The sequence below is a fragment of the Felis catus genome, chromosome B4 (assembly GCF_018350175.1).
Source record: "Felis catus isolate Fca126 chromosome B4, F.catus_Fca126_mat1.0, whole genome shotgun sequence".
In the NCBI taxonomy this organism is placed as follows: domain Eukaryota; kingdom Metazoa; phylum Chordata; class Mammalia; order Carnivora; family Felidae; genus Felis; species Felis catus.
The window spans coordinates 51,251,528-51,269,994 of record NC_058374.1 but is presented as its reverse complement, the minus strand read 5'-3'; the positions used below and the strand labels follow the sequence as shown (position 1 = coordinate 51,269,994).

The window sequence follows — 18,467 nt, the reverse complement described above, 5'->3', positions numbered from 1 at the left end:
ATGAACGGGGGAGGGGCAGAGAGAGAGGGAGACACAGAATCGGAAACAGGCTCCAGGCTCTGAGCCATCAGCCCAGAGCCCGACGCGGGGCTCGAACTCCCGGACCGCGAGATCGTGACCTGGCTGAAGTCAGACGCTTAACCGACTGCACCACCCAGGCGCCCCCCAAAGAGCCTTTCAAAAGTAGAATGAATCTTTTAAAATTAACAGAAATATAAGTAATATGACTTCAAAATCTCTTGGTTTCCCTTAGAAACTCAAAGGTGAAATGATTTAGCTTTACTTTCAGCAAAAGTGAGGGGGAAATTTCTCTACATTTGGTAAGAGAATAAACATGGGACTTGGTTTGTGTGATTCAATTAAGAATCCAGAATCACATTATGAACACTGTGTGCCCTAAGCACTTTTGCCTTTGTGGACCCCTTCTTCCATTAAACACATATTCAAAATTCTATGTTACAATGGAGTTGGTATAATAACGTATTCATATTATATTATAACATTTTCTTTGACCTACTGTGCCTGCAATGGATAACGGACCCTATTCATATCTGTCTGGAGAAGAGTATTCTAACAGATTTAAGATGTTGAACAATAGAAGATATAGTTTCCCCAAACCACTTTTTCAAATAAGGATGCTTTTAATTCATGAGAATAGTATGTAAAAATCAGTAGTTCATTATAGACTATTAAAGTATGTTTTTCCCCCAAACTTTTTGCTAATGTGTTTTTTAAAATAGGTTGTGATTCTTTTAGTGTTTCTTAAAACAAGTAGTGTTTCTTAAATCAAGGCAGAATTTTTCTTTTCTTCAAACGATTGTATGTCCTTTATGTTTATTCTGAAGTTTTGATTCTAGTCAACTTAGTATAAGGAGGAGGAGGAAAAGGAGGAGGAGGAGGAGGAGGAGGAGGAGGAGGAGGAGGAGGAAGAGAAGAGGGGATAAGAAGGATAGTTATCCCAGTGTTAAAAGGAACTGGACTTTTAAAAATTATTTTTGTGTGTGTACATTTTTTCTTTCTTGCCCAGGTTTTGTGTCACTGCTTTTTCAATTTTTATCTTGTATAGTGTATCTGGGACACATTTCCTGTTCTTTTTAGGCTTGTCATAAAGCTAAAATAAGTTTAAATATTTCAAGCATTTGGTCTTTGCCCTAAATATGCTAAAGCAAGAGAAATATTCTTTATTGATAATTCTACCTTCCTAAGCAAGCCATCACGTAGGGAGGCCAGCGAATTAACTAATTAATACACACGCACAGAGGAAAATTAAACAGTTGAAATAATAAACGTGGACGTGTCTCTGAATATTTGAATTAAATTCTATTATTTAAGTTACTAGAACATTTTAATCTGCAGTCTGGGGCAAGATAATACTTGGAAGTGTTTTATTCTGTAGCTGAGAATTTTGGATAACTAAGAGTTTGTACCTTTGTTTCTTAAAATATATTTTAACCACTTAGGATGGGAACAGTTTTAAAGATGGTCAATTACTACATTTTTTCATAGAATTAACATATTGCACTGATGACACGTCATTATTTTGCCCGTGTTATCATGTTGCTATCCATATATATTTTGAGGATCCACTAAAGGACTTTGGTTTATTTTATTCAACTTAAACAGTTCTCAGAAAATTATGCTTTTTTAAGTGTTACAATGTTGCCATTAATAGTGTCAGACAAGTCATAAGAGGTGCTTTGTGGTAGAAATTGTTATGTCTAGTATTGTATATGTTGCATTTGGTTGTTACAAAAACTGAAAAATTCAACTGAGTTAAGGGAAAATAAATAAGATACAACTTGTCATAAGTCTGTTGACATATTATCCTAATTATATATATAAATATATATATTATACATACAAACATATATGAATACATTTTATGTAAGTATTAAACATAAATAGAAATAAAATTACATATATATATATATATATATATAAAGACAAATACCATATGATTTTACTCGTATGTGGAATTTAAGAAAGCAAGCAGATGAATTTATGGGAAGGAAAAAAAAAGAGATAAAGGGAAACAAACCATCAGATTTAAAGATCAAGGATAAACTGAGGGTTGATGGAGGAGGAAGGTGGGTGGAAGACGGGCTGGATGGGTGATGGGTGTGTGTGTGTGTGTGTGTGTGTGTGTGTGTGTGTGTGTGTGTGTGTGTATATATGGCAAATAGGAGTACATCCAACTCTATGGAAAATTTTCAGAAAAATCTTTTCTGGCTAGGAAAAGCAGGATACATTTAATTTTACAAAAGTTCCAGTAACAACAAGGTTGTTAATAATGTAGTCTGTGAATCATCAATAAAAAATAAATATTTATAAGTGTACATTTACATTTAATCCATCAATTAAAGTGATCTGAGTTAGAGATAAAATAGAAATTATAAGTTGTTCACTGAATGACATAGAAAGGGCAAACTGAGCATGGAGAGTGTATATTTGAAAGACAAATTCTCTAAATCAAAACCACGATGAGGTACCATCTCACACCTGTAAGAATGGCTAAAATGAACAACACAGGAAACAGCAGATGTTGGCCCAGATGTGGAGAAAGGGGAACCCTCTTACACTGTTGGTGGGAACGCAAACTGGTGTGGCCACTCTGGAGAACAGTACAGAGGTTCCTTAAAAAGTTAAAATAGAACTACCCTATAACCCAGCAATTGTACTACTACGTATTTACTCAAAGTATACAAAAATACAGATCTGAAGGGGCACAGGCACCCTGGTGTTTATAGCAGCATTATCAACAACAGGTAAACTATGGAAAGAGCACAAATGTCCACTGACTGAAGAATGGATAAAGAAGAGGTGGTACATATACACAATGGAATATTACTCAGCCAACAAAAGAATGAAACCTTGCCATCTGCAAAGACATGGATGGAGCTAGACTGTATTATGCTAAGTGAAATAAGTCACTCAGAGAAAGACAAATACCATATGATTTTACTCATATGTAGAATTGAAGAAAGAAAACAGATGAACTTATGGGAAGGAACAAAAAAAAAAAGAGAGAAAGGGAAACAAACCATGAGAGACTCTTAAAGATCAAGGATAAACTGAGGATTGATAGAGGACTGAGGTGGGTGGGAGAGGGGCTAGATGGATGATGGGCGTTAAGGAGGGCATTTGTTGTGATGAGCACTGGATGTTATATGAAAGTGATGAATCACTGAATTCTACTCCTGAAACTAATAGTGCACACTATATGTTAACTAACGAGAATTTAAATTAAAAATTGAAAAAAAAGAAAGACATTCTCTTTCCATTTTCTTTTCTTTTCCTTTTTTCTTTTTTTTTCTTTTTGAGAAATAGGGATTGTGCACGTTGAGTCATGGAGGGACAGAGGAGAGGGACATTGAGAATCTTGAGAAGGCTCCACACTTAGCACAAAACATAAGATCATGACCTGAACTGAATTCAAGATTCAGATGCTCAACCAACTGAGCCATCCAGGCACCCCTCCATTTTCTCTTAAAATCACCCTAGTCATGTTATGACTCCTCATCCTGCAGTTTACTAAAACTGCTCACACCAAAGTCACTGATTCTTCCATGTGGATAAATCTAATGGGGGAATTCTCAGTCCTTATCTTAACTTGATCTGTAAATAACATTTGAAACACTAGGTGATAACCCTCACTCCTTGCTTTGGTACCAGATCTCTGAAATGGATTTCTCCAAAGACTTTTCCTGAGGTACTTCTCTTCTTTCCATTCTTGATGTAATCCAGTCTGATGCTTTTAAATGCCTCTAGATGGTCCAACCTGAATTCCTTTGACCAGAAGACCCATATTTCTATCTGGATGCTTGTTCTTTCCACTTGAATGTCTCAGAATTCATAGACTTAACGTACTGAAAATCAATCTTTTGATCTCTCCAACCTGATTCCACCTGCAGTGTTCTTTAACTTAATGCCAACCCTCTAGTTGTAGTTATCGAGGCCAAAACGACCTCAGCAGAACCATGACTCTTCTCATACTCTGTATCCAAATAATCAGAATATACTAGAGAATCTGTAAAATATAACCAGAATCTGACTCCTAATCGCACTGTAATCCTGGTCTAAGCCACTGTCATTTCTCTCTGGTATTATTGCAGTAATTTCTATCTGATTTCCCTGCTTTCATTCTTCTTCTTCTTCTTCTTCTTCTTCTTCTTCTTCTTCTTCTTCTTCTTCTCCTTTTCTTTCTTTTTTTTTTTTTTTACCTCTCTCTTGCTTACTTCCTTTCAATCTCAGCTCCTTTGTTATTACTTCAGCACACTGGGCATAGTACTCCTGATAGAGAGCCATTGTAATTATTTTTTTGTTTTTGTTTTTTTTCTGTTGTGGGTGCCCTCTTCCCAGATAATGACTTAGTCCACTCCACCTCATCTCATTTAAGTTTGTATCATTTATCAAAAATGTGAAAAAAAATTGTTCCCTGAGCAAATGTAAAATTTAAAATTGCAATCAACTTCTGGCACTGTCACTCTTGTTAGTACTTACTATCTTCTTGGCTGTATGTATGTATGTATGTATGTATTGCCTGTACCCTTCCTTACTAGAAAGTAAGTGCCACAAGAGAGTGGATTATTGTTTATTTGTTTTATTGCTGTATGTATAAATATAGAACACCAGGAAAAGTGCTCAATAAATATGTTCGATTTGTTGAATAACTTTATAGACCCAATGGGCAGAATAACTATTTTGACCAATTATGCCAAAATTCTAAGTCTATGTTGGTTGGTACCATAAGAATATGATGAATCATTTAAGGAGATGAATAATTTGATGAGAATTTACAGTAAAATTATAATTATGATAATGTAAGGGTTAAGGCTAATTCATGAGTAATCAGGACCAAATGGTTCTAAGCATTAATAAATATTAGATCATAAACTATTCATAAAAAATAAGTTAAAAGGTAGGTTTTCTCTTAGACTTTGAAATATTCTGATCTGTAGAAATCTGCAATTTTAACAAGCATATGAAGTGATTCCGGGGCAGATTGTACAAGGACCATGCTTTGACTTAAGCATGTTTGAAAAAGAGAAGGGGAAGTGGATGGAAAACTAGAGCTTGAGAGGAGTAAGTTTGCATTTGCACTAAGATCCAGCATAAAAGTATGTGATTAAATAACAGAATTAAAAATTAGATTTAGAATTAGGCAGCCTTTTTCTTCTTGGTCAGGACCGATAAACTGAGGAAGATAGACTGCTTTTTTTTTTTTCTGGAAGCATTTAAAAATAGATCCTCATCTTTCTCGAGTGATTTTTATGATAGTCTATTTTAAGATATCGGATTAGCCAAAATGAATTTGCATTGTTCTTATCAAGTGCTGTGATCATGACTTTTAATCTTTTTAACAGCTATGAAGGGGTAGAGTAAGTATGAAGTTAAGAACATTGATAATAGGGCCAACTTTTCTTTGAGTATCAAATAAATCAAATACACTTTTTTAAGTTATCTTTCTGCCTATATTCTTAATGATTCTCATTCTCTCTTATTCTTCGTTTTCTCTCACCATCAAGGTATAGATTTCTAGGCCTAAGGAAGGTCATATAGAAATACAGAATATTTTTCCCCATCTAAAAATTCATGTTTGGTGCAGGCCTTTGTCAATAGGATGGGCACTCAGGAAGGGCACAGTTTTTACCATTTTAATTTAATAGAATGGCATTTTACATTTCTCAGTCCAGGATTAAATAGGATATCTATACCTAGTACAGTGTACCAGAGGGGAGAAAAGAAGGAGGAATCAAGTACAACAGTAATTTAAGACATTTTCAAATATTCCTGCACTACGGTGTTGTATATACAAATAAGATCTTATTTCAAAATGTCAGAAGCCAATGTTTCCTTTGTTTTCTTAAATAAGTTTTATTTATTTAAAAAAAAAATTTAATGCATATTTATTTTTGAGAGAGAGACAGACAGACAGTGTGCAAGCAGGGGAGGGACAGAGAGAGGGACACACAGAATCCAAAGCAGGCTCCAGGCTCTGAGCTGTCAGCACAGAGCCCAAAGAGAGGTTCAAACTCATGATCTGTGAGATCATGACCTGAGCCAAAGTGAGGCGCCCCTGTTTTCCTAAATAAGTTTTAAAATAAACAAATATGTAATGGAGAAACAGGTTCAGGATCAAGTTCTAAAATGATCATTTTCCCATTAAAGATCCCTATCAAGAAGGTGCATACAGTTCTATTTAGCATTTACAATCCTACATAAATACAAATATATACACTTTCTATGTCCAATTATATATCAAGCTATTTCAGAGACCAGAATGACAAATCTGTTCCCGTGTAATTGGGACAGGGTTTGCCTGCGTGACACTAAACAGAATAAAGAAAGGAACAGCTGCAGAATTTGAAGTGATGAAACATTTTAATTTTAAACATCCAACCCTATCTTAAGACTTCAATTAAAAAAAAGAGAGAGAGAACCTGAAAGAAACATAGACAATATTATGATGCAATGGATCTTTCTTTTTAAATCTCCAGAAACATCATGAGATTACACAACCCAGTTTACAAGAGAATTGGGGGCAAGTTTCAGAGTTTTATCATTCAGACTCTAGGCTTATTTATTTCATTTTTCTACTCACTTGAAAAAAAACGTTTTAAGTATGAACTTAAGACTTATCTATACGTACTTGGAATAGAGCCCTAAATAAATTGGAATTATACTTTATCATTGGTGACCTGGGTGAAGATTCAAACTTTCTTTATGTTTTTATTTATAATTAGAGTATAAGAAATTCAGAGCAGTGGAGAATGTTAAATACACATGGATTTATCTTTAAAAAGCCCCGCAAAAATCCGTAACTGACAGTATAAAAAGAAGAAATGATTATACAGAAATATTCTTTTAATACATTTTGAGAAAACAAATAAAACCTTGATATCTTATGTGAGATATTAGTAACCCTTTGTTAAGACACTAAAATGAGTAAAAAATACATTGATCAATTTAAAACTTCATTTTTTTTTCTATCAATGATGGTCTATGGATGCTCTCAATTGAGTTTGTTAAGTAGGTATTCTATTTTGCTAAAGTATATATATATTAAGATATCCTTACTGATGGTGTTAAAAAAACAAAATTCAACTGAGTAAATTTTAAAGACCTTTTGGCTTTATTCAATGATTCATGAATGGAGGCAGCATCTCAACTAGCAGATGCAAAGGAGTTCTGAGGAGCTGTACAAAATGGAAGATTTGCTGGCAGAAGAGGGTAGAGAAAGGAAATTAATAACAAAGAGTGGACTGTTTGGGGCAAAGTTACCTTCCTTTAATAGACTGCAGGGCTCTATCAGGCAGGTTACCTGACTAGTGCTGACCCTGGTAGTCCCAGACTGGGTGGCTAAGGTTCTAGTCTGGGGGGAGGTTGAAACTGTAATTAAATTAGATACTAAGTCTCAGTTTGGTTATGTGGGCTTAGCACAAGTGACTCCATTTGGGGCCTGTTGTCTCTTTTTTAACAATGAGCATAGAAGTTTTAGCATCGTTAAAATTTGCTCTTAACAAGGTTATTAACAGAAAGGGCAAAATAGAATGCAATTTACTGATTCAATTGAAATTATACAACTTTTCCACTGCAAAAGAACAGAATTTTGATCAGCTTAGGTATAGGTCACAAGGTTTATACTTTGAAGGTCTTAATGAAATAATAAGTAACATTTACATAAAACCTTTATTCTTCAGCAGTTATTTCACATTTTCACTCCTCCAAATAACATGTATTTGTATTACTATTATTACCTGCATTTAAAAAAAAGCTAACACTGAAAGAGGCTGAACTTTCCATATCTGGTTTGCCCCACGCAGGGAATATTGATGGGGAACAGCTTCGCTGGCAGTCAGACTCTGCGGCAGTCTGATCCTTTCTGCGCCATCTTGCTTCCCCCTTCCCTTCATAGTAGTGAATCCCTGAAAAACATCTTTGCCTCCGAATCTGCTTCTGTAAAACCAGCACTAGCTATGTAAGTTGTGGGTTCGGTGCAAGATAGAGTCTTGAAGACCTCTTTTAATAGAGCCTGACTGCATTTTTGATAATCAATGGCTGATATCTTTCAAACTGCATAGTAAGACATGCCGGTAAGAAAGCTTGTATTCCCTCCCAAGGCACCAGATGGAGAAGTTCAAGTCAAGCAAACTCGGCTACGTGTGAAGATTCTCACACCAATCTGTGTCTTAATCACAATAAAAACCAATTCCATTTGCCCTCCTTTACTCCGGCCATTTTGGACCTGCTTGCTCTCCCCAAAAACCATTATTTATGAGAGTAGTAAAATTTTTCATGCCCTCATGGTGCATGTGTGGCATAATCAGTTTCAACATGTGAATCAATTTTGGATCGGGGGGTTGATCTTGCCCTCTGCAGGATACCACAAAATGTCCTTCTACAAAAACTGTTAAAAGTCTCAAGAATGTGACAGCAGAGAATTACACTAAATACCAGGCCATTCTAAAAATGAGCCCCTGTGCCACAGTGCAGGTCACACACACAGAGCCAGTCCTGTGTAAAAGCTGACCTCAGCCATAGTTTATCTCTGTGTTAATTTTGTAATCTTGATTAGGAAAAACATAACACATAATGTTTACCTCCTTGGGTACTCTGTTCGCACACTCTACAGTTGTTCTCCATTTCCCCCCTCCCCTTGGTGTTACCACTGTGCTTCCATCCTCAGTGAGATGAATTTTCATAATTTCCCTAGTCCTACAACTTGCCCTTTCTAAGAAAATCTTCCTGCTAAAAAGGATTATTGAACTATGCACTCATATGTTTTATTCCCTCAACTATAAGGGAATATCTATCACAGATCATTATGACAGTATGTATATGCATTTCGTACCCTTCCTACCCTCCCAACGCAGTCTAAATTCTACATTCCCACATTATATCTTTTGTGTGCAAATACTGACAACTTTCTTGCCCTGTCTTTCATTTTGTCACCCTCTCCTGGCCAATGCAATCATAGTCAAACTGTACTTGCCACCTAATTTATATCAGTCCCTCTGAACCTGACTATGGTTCATTGTCTCAAATTCATAACCACTAACTTCAAGTGACGATTAATTTTACCTCTGCACTGGCTCGTTCCAGTAAGCACAAGATGTACACATATACTGTAATTTGTTTCAGGTTAAAAAGGAAACCTCCTTAAACTACTATGTCCCTCTAGCTGCCACTACATTCTGCTGCCCACCTTTAACCACAAAACTCTTATAAAGAGTTTATGGTTTATGGTTTGTGTTTTATATCTCCAATTCCTTCCCTCCTAATGTTCCTTAAATACATTTAGTTTAGGCATTTGACTCCATAATATACTGGCAATACTTTTGTTGAGGTTACAAATGAAAGCCACGTTGCTAAAGGCCAATATTACAGAGTCATTATTGAGGGCTCCCTTTCTCTCACAACTGATATATCATCAGTTATCATGTTTCTTTGCTGTACCTTCAAAGTATGTAAAATTTGACTCTCAATATCCAGAATAATCCTCTTATCCAATCTGCTACCACCTTTTGATTGAATGTTTTCTGAAGTTCCTTAACTAGTCTTCCCGTTTCTGCTTTGTATTTCCATTAGCAGATTTTCAATCTAGAGTCCGGGGTTCTCAGTTTTAAACCCAAGTGGACTTATGTCACTTCTTATTTAAAATACTCAAAAGCCCTTCAATTCACATACACAAAAAGTCTGTTTCTGCTGGAATCTACAGATCTTATTACCTGACTCTAATAGTTTTAAAGATAAATCTTTTAATTTTACTTTTGCTCACTTCCTTCCAACCACAGTCATTTCCAGGCTAGCTTTCAAACAAACCAGGTATTCCTGCCTCAGAGCCCTTGGATTTGTTTGCTCTTCCTGGGATGTCTGATATACCTGAGTCAATTCTATCAGTCTCTGGTCAAATTTCAGTCTCAATAACCTTCTAATATTATTCAAGTTAAAATAGTATTCTTTTTCTTTATCATCACTAATAATCATCAGTCCCTATCTTCTACTTCTGTTTCACTTTTCCTTCGAGTAATTTTAACCATTTGACATATTATATATATTGTGTTTATTGTGTGTCTCATCTCAGTAGAATAAGTTTCATGATAGCAGAGACCTTTATGTGACTGCAACATAGCAAGTGTTCAATAAAAAATTATAACTTAATTAATCAAATATATCTACTGATAAGAGTTCTCAATAAATATTCCTAAGGTTTTTCACAAGTTCTAACCACCTAAGAAACATTCAGTATATTAGTTGTCTAAATATTTCCCACAAGCACAAGTGAAAAGACTGAGAACATATGAATAAGACTAAGGAGACTTAAAATGCAAATTATTTTCAAAAGGAGGGAAAAATACATGTTAATGCAATAACTCAAAGTGTACTCATTATGTAAGTAGAACATATGTAATAATTTCAAAGCAGGTATGCTCAAGTAAATGGAAAATGTCAGGACAATCTGGGTTTGTAAAAAGTAATGGCCAAAAATCTGATAGGTTTTTAATTGGTCCATCATGGTTTTAGCTTATCATGATCCTAGAATATTACTTGAGAAAGCAGCTAGGAATTGTTTTTCAGGAAGCTACACTAGCTTGGGGGGTGGTGTATGTGTATGCATGTGCACGTGTGTGTGTTTCAATGAGGAGTGAACAATTTATCGTCATGTGAATTGGATAGTTCTGCACTTTTATTAGTAGGTAAAAGACAGACAAAATCTAGCTCACTGTTTAAAAAATGTCTTCCTCATGTTTTAGGTTGTTCAAGCTTTCTTCTGAATATTTTGGCAGGCGTACCAAAAGGCTGTTATCAATTTTGTCATAGTTTGATATTAAAATATGGGTGCATTAATCTTACAGTGACCTTTTCCCTGAACCTAGAGCTAGAAAAAGGATGCTGCATCTTTTGTAAGTAACTTCAAGGCAAGATATCATATAGCATTCAAATATAAGCTTTTATCCAGTTAATCATCAAGCATTACCTACTTTCATCAATGTTCAGGAGCTTAATTCCTGGATTACTCATCCCCCAAAAAAGCTAAATATAAAAACCAAAAGCATAGACCCAAACAATAGAACTTTTATACCATGATAATTAGAAAAGGAACCTATTACCCAGGATTATAATTAGTGACTAACATATTAAATGACCTTTAACATTTACCTTAAGCCCTGGATTTCTAGAAAACCAGCAAGGTTATGAATGCCATATTAGTAATCTTTAATCTTTATTACTGCTGTGGACAGAATTTTAATGATTTTTAAATAGGTAGTGGTCACTAACATATCCCTATTAAAATAAAAAAAATCTCATAAAAAATTAAATGGATTAAGACTTCAAATGTACCATCATCAAAAGTATTATCTAATTATGGAGTTCAGTGAACAGGCCAAGTGAAATGGTTGGTAATATTAGTTACTTGCCACATGGGAATGCCCAGGATTTATGCACAAATAGATTCGGCTTCTGTTGCAACATAGTAATTAAGAATTTGTCAGGGAAATTTGACCCTCTAGGGTAGAAATTACTTTGTAAAATAAGAATGGCAGAGCACTAGTCTCCTTGCTGCACATAATTTAACTTGATTATTTATACATCAAAGAGAGTCCACAGTGACTGCAGTATAATATTTAAGTAGAGGGATATTAAAGGAAGAAGCATCTAGTGAAATCTTTTTTCCCAAATCTCCGTGAGAAAATAGAAGAAATTTTCATAAAGCATTTCATTTTGCATATAAATTGGGGCCTAGATTGTGCCTGTGAATTTACTGCTGTCAAATTTAATTTTTCTTTAATTCTTCAGGCCCAGATGTGAAAGGCTCCGTTTGCAGGCTGCAATTTTCAATGCTTACAGGTAGCACCCGGATCGATAATGTGTCTTTATGAGAAATTACCGTTAATGTTATTGAGTATGCATTTTGTTTTATAGGATAATAAGGTAATATGAAATGCCAATTCATTCATTAGAAGAGAGCTAAGTGCTTAAATGAAATGGGTGACAGGTCTGAAAAAAGATGTAGTTATGGGCAGGAAGGCAAGAATGGATTTTTAATGACCCAATACTTAAAGGTTTAACATGTTTTTGCATTTTCTTTTTATAAACAATTTAACTTATAAAATAAAGGAGTTTATTTAAATTAGAGACTGTGTTTTGGCTGAAAAATTCTCTGCAAAAAAATAATATTAACAACTTGGTTTCAGAACATTTTTATGCTGGGTTACTTTTACTGGGATCTCAACATCAAAATTAACCAAAACCAGACATTTCAGGAGGAAATAAATGCCATAAAAATCATCAGGACATAATAGAATGCCACGAAAAAGACCAACGTTAACCATGTAATAAAAGGAAAATGTATTTAATACTCCTTTATTTAAGTAAATTCTGAAAATAACTCAATTACTAAAATGCAAGTACACTGACAAATTTGGGAAACTGTGATCCAAGTAATTGTACCTCAGGCAAAAGGAACGACTTAAAAAAAAAACCAGTTAAACTGAATGTGAATTCTAGCATTGATATTAATATTGACATTAAGGAAACCTAGTTTCCACACCTTCATGAGTAAAATAATTCTGATCCGGGCCTACATTATTAAGCTGAGGGACATTCTAATTATCTAAAAAGTTGGACGGACTCATTAGTAGATGTCTGTGGTTTTGTAAAAAGCCAGTATGTGTTCTACCAGAAAACCATTTGGGAACTCAGTTAAACAAGATTTTTGGCAAAATATAAATAAAATATCTCTATATTTCATAATTTGAATTAAAATGACTTGCTTTTAACATCTTACTGTCTTATAATCACATATAATTCTGAAAGCGATATAAGCCTCATTGATATGCTTAACAGTGTCACAAAGAAAATGTTCTTGAGCTGTATATCTCCAGAATAAAATTGACACCAACATCTCTGAGGATGTTCCCAAATCAAAGACTCAGATTCAAAGGAACCAAGCATGAACATCGACAATTATACACAAAACAAAACAAAGTGATTTAAACAACCGATTGTCAGAATTGTATTGATTCTTTTACACAGATTCAAGCAGTTTAAGCTTGTATAAGAAAGGCGCATACCTTGATATCAGGATTTGCAAAGCCAGATTGTGGAGAACAATATGGCAAAAGCACAGAAGCTTTGGAGTCAGAAAGACTGAGAATGAAATCACAGCTCTAATGCCCACTAGTTGTTTCAACTTAGACAAATGATTGAACCTCTCCAAATCAGGTTTTGTTTTGTTTTGTTTTTTCTTGTCATAAAATGGACACAAAAGTACCTAACTTACCACAGCTAATGCCATACATTGAAGTTAAACTAAAATTTGTTCACATCTGAAACTCAAGCACTAATATCTCTAATATCCTCTACCTGAGTCTCAGTTTCGCCCCTACTATCTGTACTAAACAGCTTTATGAAAGCAGTCAGTTCTTGATCCTACCCCACCTTCTCTCAGGGGACCTACCAAGACCTTCCAAGATTTTCCATCTTTTCTCCACAGCATGGATCCCATTACTGACCACTTCAACTACTGTTCTACCAATGCCCTCAATGCCTTGCACCCTTACCTTTGCCGACACCTAACAGATGAAATGTCAATCCTGAATTAAAACTACTTCTCATCTTCTTTACTGTAATGCACGTACTCGACTTTGCTAGAGAAGTGCCACAATTTTAACATTCATATAGCCACAAATTTGTATTCAACCCCAGCTAGTTCCTCAGATCTTTGGACAACCTTTTGCCTTCTCTGTCAACTTCTGTTTCTTCCTCTTTTGACAACTATTCTACCTTTATCTTCAAAGCCTTCTACTCCCCCAGGCTTATTCTCTACAGCTAAACATCTAGATTATTAGGAAATGTGAATCTGTAAAACATGAATTATTAGCTCTTCCCCTCCACCTCACCATCAGGATTGCAATTGCAATTCCCTTCTGAGAGGAATGTATACTTCTCTTCACAGTGGATTGTGACCCAGACACCTGCTCGTTACTTCATAAGTGTCCTCCAGGATTTTTCTTGGCTTTCTCCCTAGCTTTCAAATGTGTACAATGTCTCTAAGCAACCCCTTTCTCCCACTAAAGAAAAAAATAATTAGAAAGAAACTTACTTGAAACTCAAATCTCCTTATTATCATCCCATTACTCTTTCCCTTTTACCACCATGTTTCTTCAAATATACCGTCTCTATCAGTCCACTGAAACTGTTTTGTCAGAGTAACCATTGACTTTCTAAATGTAAAGCCAGTGGGTTTGATTTTTTTTTCATCTTTCTTGACTGACTAGAACAGTGGCCTGTTTTATTTGTATTTAGGAAACCATTTTCTCTCTTTTTGACTTGTCTTTCTCCATCTTCTATGGGTTTCCTCTTTTCCTACCCACTCTTTAAAAATGTCTCTCACCATTGACCTATAGTCATTCTTACTCCACATGCATTCCCAGAAGACTTCCTTCCACGTTCATAGTTTCCATTACCAACCAATGTTTATGACTCCCATTTGTGTATCTAGTGCCAATATCTACACCGTAGTTTGGGGTTATAGATCCAACTGCCTGATGGATGTCTTCAAAACTATCTCAAACTTGTCATGAGCTTGTCTTTCCCCATTAAATCATTCCTGTCTCTGTATAACCTATCTCTAAAGAACAATTTTCCAAATACAATTAAAAAAAAACAATATACTATTTGGGATACAATATCAAATTCTTCCTTTTCCTTACTTCAACTTCCAGAAAATCTCCTAATAAATTTATTTATTAAATTGTTTATAGGTCTACAATCTTTTCTCAAGCCATGTTATCCTTTCTTTGGTTTAGGCTCTCCTCATGTAATAATGAGCCTAATCAATGAGTTCCTAACTGCTGCCTTTGCCTGCAATATCTCTTCCTTCCAATCCATTCTCCATGGAATTACCATTAATATTCTATTTCAAATACAGTCTGATCATGTGACCTGCCTGCTTCAGAACCCTTCAGTGGAAACCTGTTGCCTATAAAATTCTCACACTATAAAATCCGCACACTTTACTATTCTACACTGCATAGCTCTCATGACCTATCTAACTCTCTCACCTTCTCTCCTGCCATGTCCTGACTCTCACTTTATGCACTTGGAATCAAATGACTTGCTGTTTTTCTCATGCAACATGCTGTTTCACAGCTCTGTGCTTTAAGTCATGCTGTTTAACTGCCCTGAATGTACTTCCCCACATTCTTTGCCTGGCTAACTCTTACTCATCCTTAAAACTTTAGTTCTCACCATGCTGTCTTCTCAGGAAATCTTCCCGAATCTCCCCAGTCTAAGTGTAAATACTCTGAGCTCCCCTGCAGCTAGTGCATCCCCATAGCCCTGCTCTCATATCATGCTGACATTTTTGTCTTTTTCACTCTACCTGATGTAAGCATCTCATTGGCAAGGACCATCTTTTTATTTGAGAGGGATTTATTTAGGATTCTCAGCTTACTGGAGTGAGACATAGAACTATTTTATTTTTCCAATAATTGACAACAAGTCAACACCTCTCCCTTTCTCATTTGGTTATAAGCATCCTCTCATGAAAATTCTGTTCACTTCCAATAATTTCAATCATTAGAAGAGTAAACTTCAAGTTCCTAAGACCCAGATATATTTGCTTTAAAATGTACTTTCATATTTAATTAAATGCTCTTAAAAAAAAAACAACTTCTTCTTTTCTCCCTACCACATTATCGCTTCTCTTTGTAACATTGACTGAATATAGTTACCCTTTGTGGGCAAGTATCTACATGGGGCACTTTTGATAGTACTTAAGAGAGGCTTAAGTGAGATAGGATGCATCCATCTAATTCCCTGGCAAGAGACATCAGATGGGTTTTAATCAACACCTGTATGTGCATACACACATGCAAACATGCATGAGGTTAGTTTTCACAAATTTAGCAAATAATTTTTTGGGGGTGTTTAGCATGAAAAGGACAGCTACCTATTGAAGTACCTGCTTGCCATATTAGCTCCAAATGTGGGCTGCAGCATTGGCATACCCTTTCTCAAATCTGTCATCTCATTCCCACACCCTTCTCCAGTCCCAGCAGGATCAGGCACTCACTTATCCATCAGCCCAGAAACTTTCAACTGTGAGATGGTGAATATCCCCAAATTAATGGAAGGGCACCCCAGTTTTAGGAGTGACTCTGTTGCGGCTTCTCTCACTCTCTCAAATAAAGATGTATTGAAGAAAGAGTCTTTATTTATCAACACTTCTCTACTCCAAACACACACATGCTCTTCTGCCCTCCAGATGATGCTGATAATACTGCAGCCCCAATAGCTCACAGTTCCCTGAATTTAGGTTGTTAAAATTTGTATTCACTTATTTATTCAGCAAATATTTATTGAAGGCTATTATATGCTGACCAATGTAGTAGATACTAAGTTGATCACAGTGAATAAAACAGACAGAATCTCAATTTCTAGTACCTAACATTTTATCAATTGTATAGTTGGTGATCAATAACTATCTGGGAAATGAAAGCAGGCAAATTACTTGATGTACAAAGGGAATAAAATAGAGAGTTTTCTTATTCTTGTTAATGAAATTATTAAGGTTTCAATTTAAATTAACTTTCAACTTTATAGTTCATTTCACTGGTTTGCATTTTCAACTAAAAAAAACCCCATTTTAAAATTTTACTGAAACTATTTGTTATAATAAACCTAGGATAAGTTGAAACAACACACCATTCAAAGTCTCAGTACCTTGAAATAAAAGTGCTCAGGTTGCACCCATTTTGGGAAAAGAAACTCCATTATTTAAAAATGTCATTTGTCAGGGCATTTGTGTAAAAAGAAAGCTGGAAAGGCACCAGCCAGGAATTAAATGCTATAGACTTTGTGCTCACAAACACTTGGGCAGAAATAGTAACATGATCCATAAATTTGCAAGGGGAACAAGGAAGGCAATATTCCCATCTATCATAAAAAACAAACAAATGAATTGCTAATAAATTAAATTTCCAAGAATAACTACCACTTCTGAGTTATAATCATGACCTTTAATCTTTCAGTGACCTTTCTTATAGGCTTCTGACAGTCTTGTGCTCTACATTATGCTATAGTAAAATCAAACATTAAAAGATCTGGCACTTTCTTGCAAAAAAAAAAAAAAAAACCCAAAACCAAAAAATTCTTTGGCCAAGTCATTCTTTCTGTCTGAATTAATAATTTGTTGGGTGGAATACAAGATACTCTTTGAAAATGATAAGATTTTGAAAGCCAGCAGATGAACAGCAGATGATCAGAACAGGGTATCTCAATCTAAGAATAATTAACATTTTTAAAATGTTTATTTATTTATTTATTTATTTATTTATTTATTTATTTATGAGAGAGAGAGAGAGAGAGAGAGAGACAGAGACAGAGAGAGAGAGAGAGAGAGAGAGAGAGATTGCACGAGTGGGGGAGAGGCAGAGAGAGAGAGAGAGAAAGAGAACCCCAAGCAGGCTCTGTGCTGGCACAGAGCCTGATGTGGCACTTGATCCCATGATAATGAAATCATGACGTGAGCCAAAATCCAGAGTCAGATGCTTAACCGACTGAGCCACCCAGGTGCCTCAAGAATTATTATCATTTTTGACTGCATAGTTGCATGGGGTAGTGCATCCTAGGATGTTTAGCAGGACCCCAGTTATCTACCCATTAGATACCAACAGCACCTCCTTCGAGTTTTGCTAGCCAAAAAATGTATCCAAATATTGACAGATGTTCCCTGGTGGGACAAGCTCCCAGGGGACAAAATCACCTATAGTTAAGGACCACTGACCTAGAAAAACTTATTAAAACCCTAGTGATCATCACATTATTCTCTGTTGCAAACTTGTAATGCCATTAAACGAATCTCTCTAGCCTTTCCATCTCTAAAGAATCTCATTCCTGAAGAATTTCTTATGCGTCTGCATCATCAGAGATACCCTTTTTTTCCAGCAATAGACATTAACTGGCCATACTATGTTCATAACTAGATTACCTTCCTCAAACAGGTATATCAGAGTCTTTTCTTTTCTTCCAGCTGATTCAAATGGTGCTCTCCACCCCTTACAGGGGACTTCATGGCTCTCCCACTGGAGGAAAAGAGGAAAGAATATGGTTGAGAAGAATTTTTAAAATTAATACTATTTATGCTGGAAAGAGAAGAAACCTTGACTTCAAGTTTCGTAAACCTTACAGACATTCAATCTTGTAAAAACAGAGATTCCATAGGTAGCGCAAGCTTAAGACTTGGTATGTTGGTCTAACAAATGTTAGTAATCCTAGGTTCTCTTCATTTCTCTTGTCTGACATCCATGAAGTTGGATACATCTTCACACTGGAATAGGTGGCTACGTTAGTTTTAGGTGACACAACATGGCATAACAAGATCCAAAGCAAGACTAGAGATTGTCTCTCTACTGCTCTGTTAGGAGACAGAAACCTTTTCTAAGAATAGAGCCTGCTAG

The 18,467-nt window shown here is 35.5% G+C and overlaps 1 long non-coding RNA gene across 1 annotated transcript in view; it reads right to left on the bottom strand.

Annotated features, from left to right (window-relative positions):
- LOC123386828 overlaps nt 1-18,092 on the bottom strand; it is a 38,472-nt gene extending 20,380 nt beyond the window's left edge. Inside the window, exon 1 of the long non-coding RNA XR_006601270.1 lies at nt 17,999-18,092. This is a non-coding gene — a long non-coding RNA (uncharacterized LOC123386828). The remainder of the gene's footprint in view (nt 1-17,998) is intronic.
- Between the last annotated feature and the right edge of the window lie 375 nt (nt 18,093-18,467).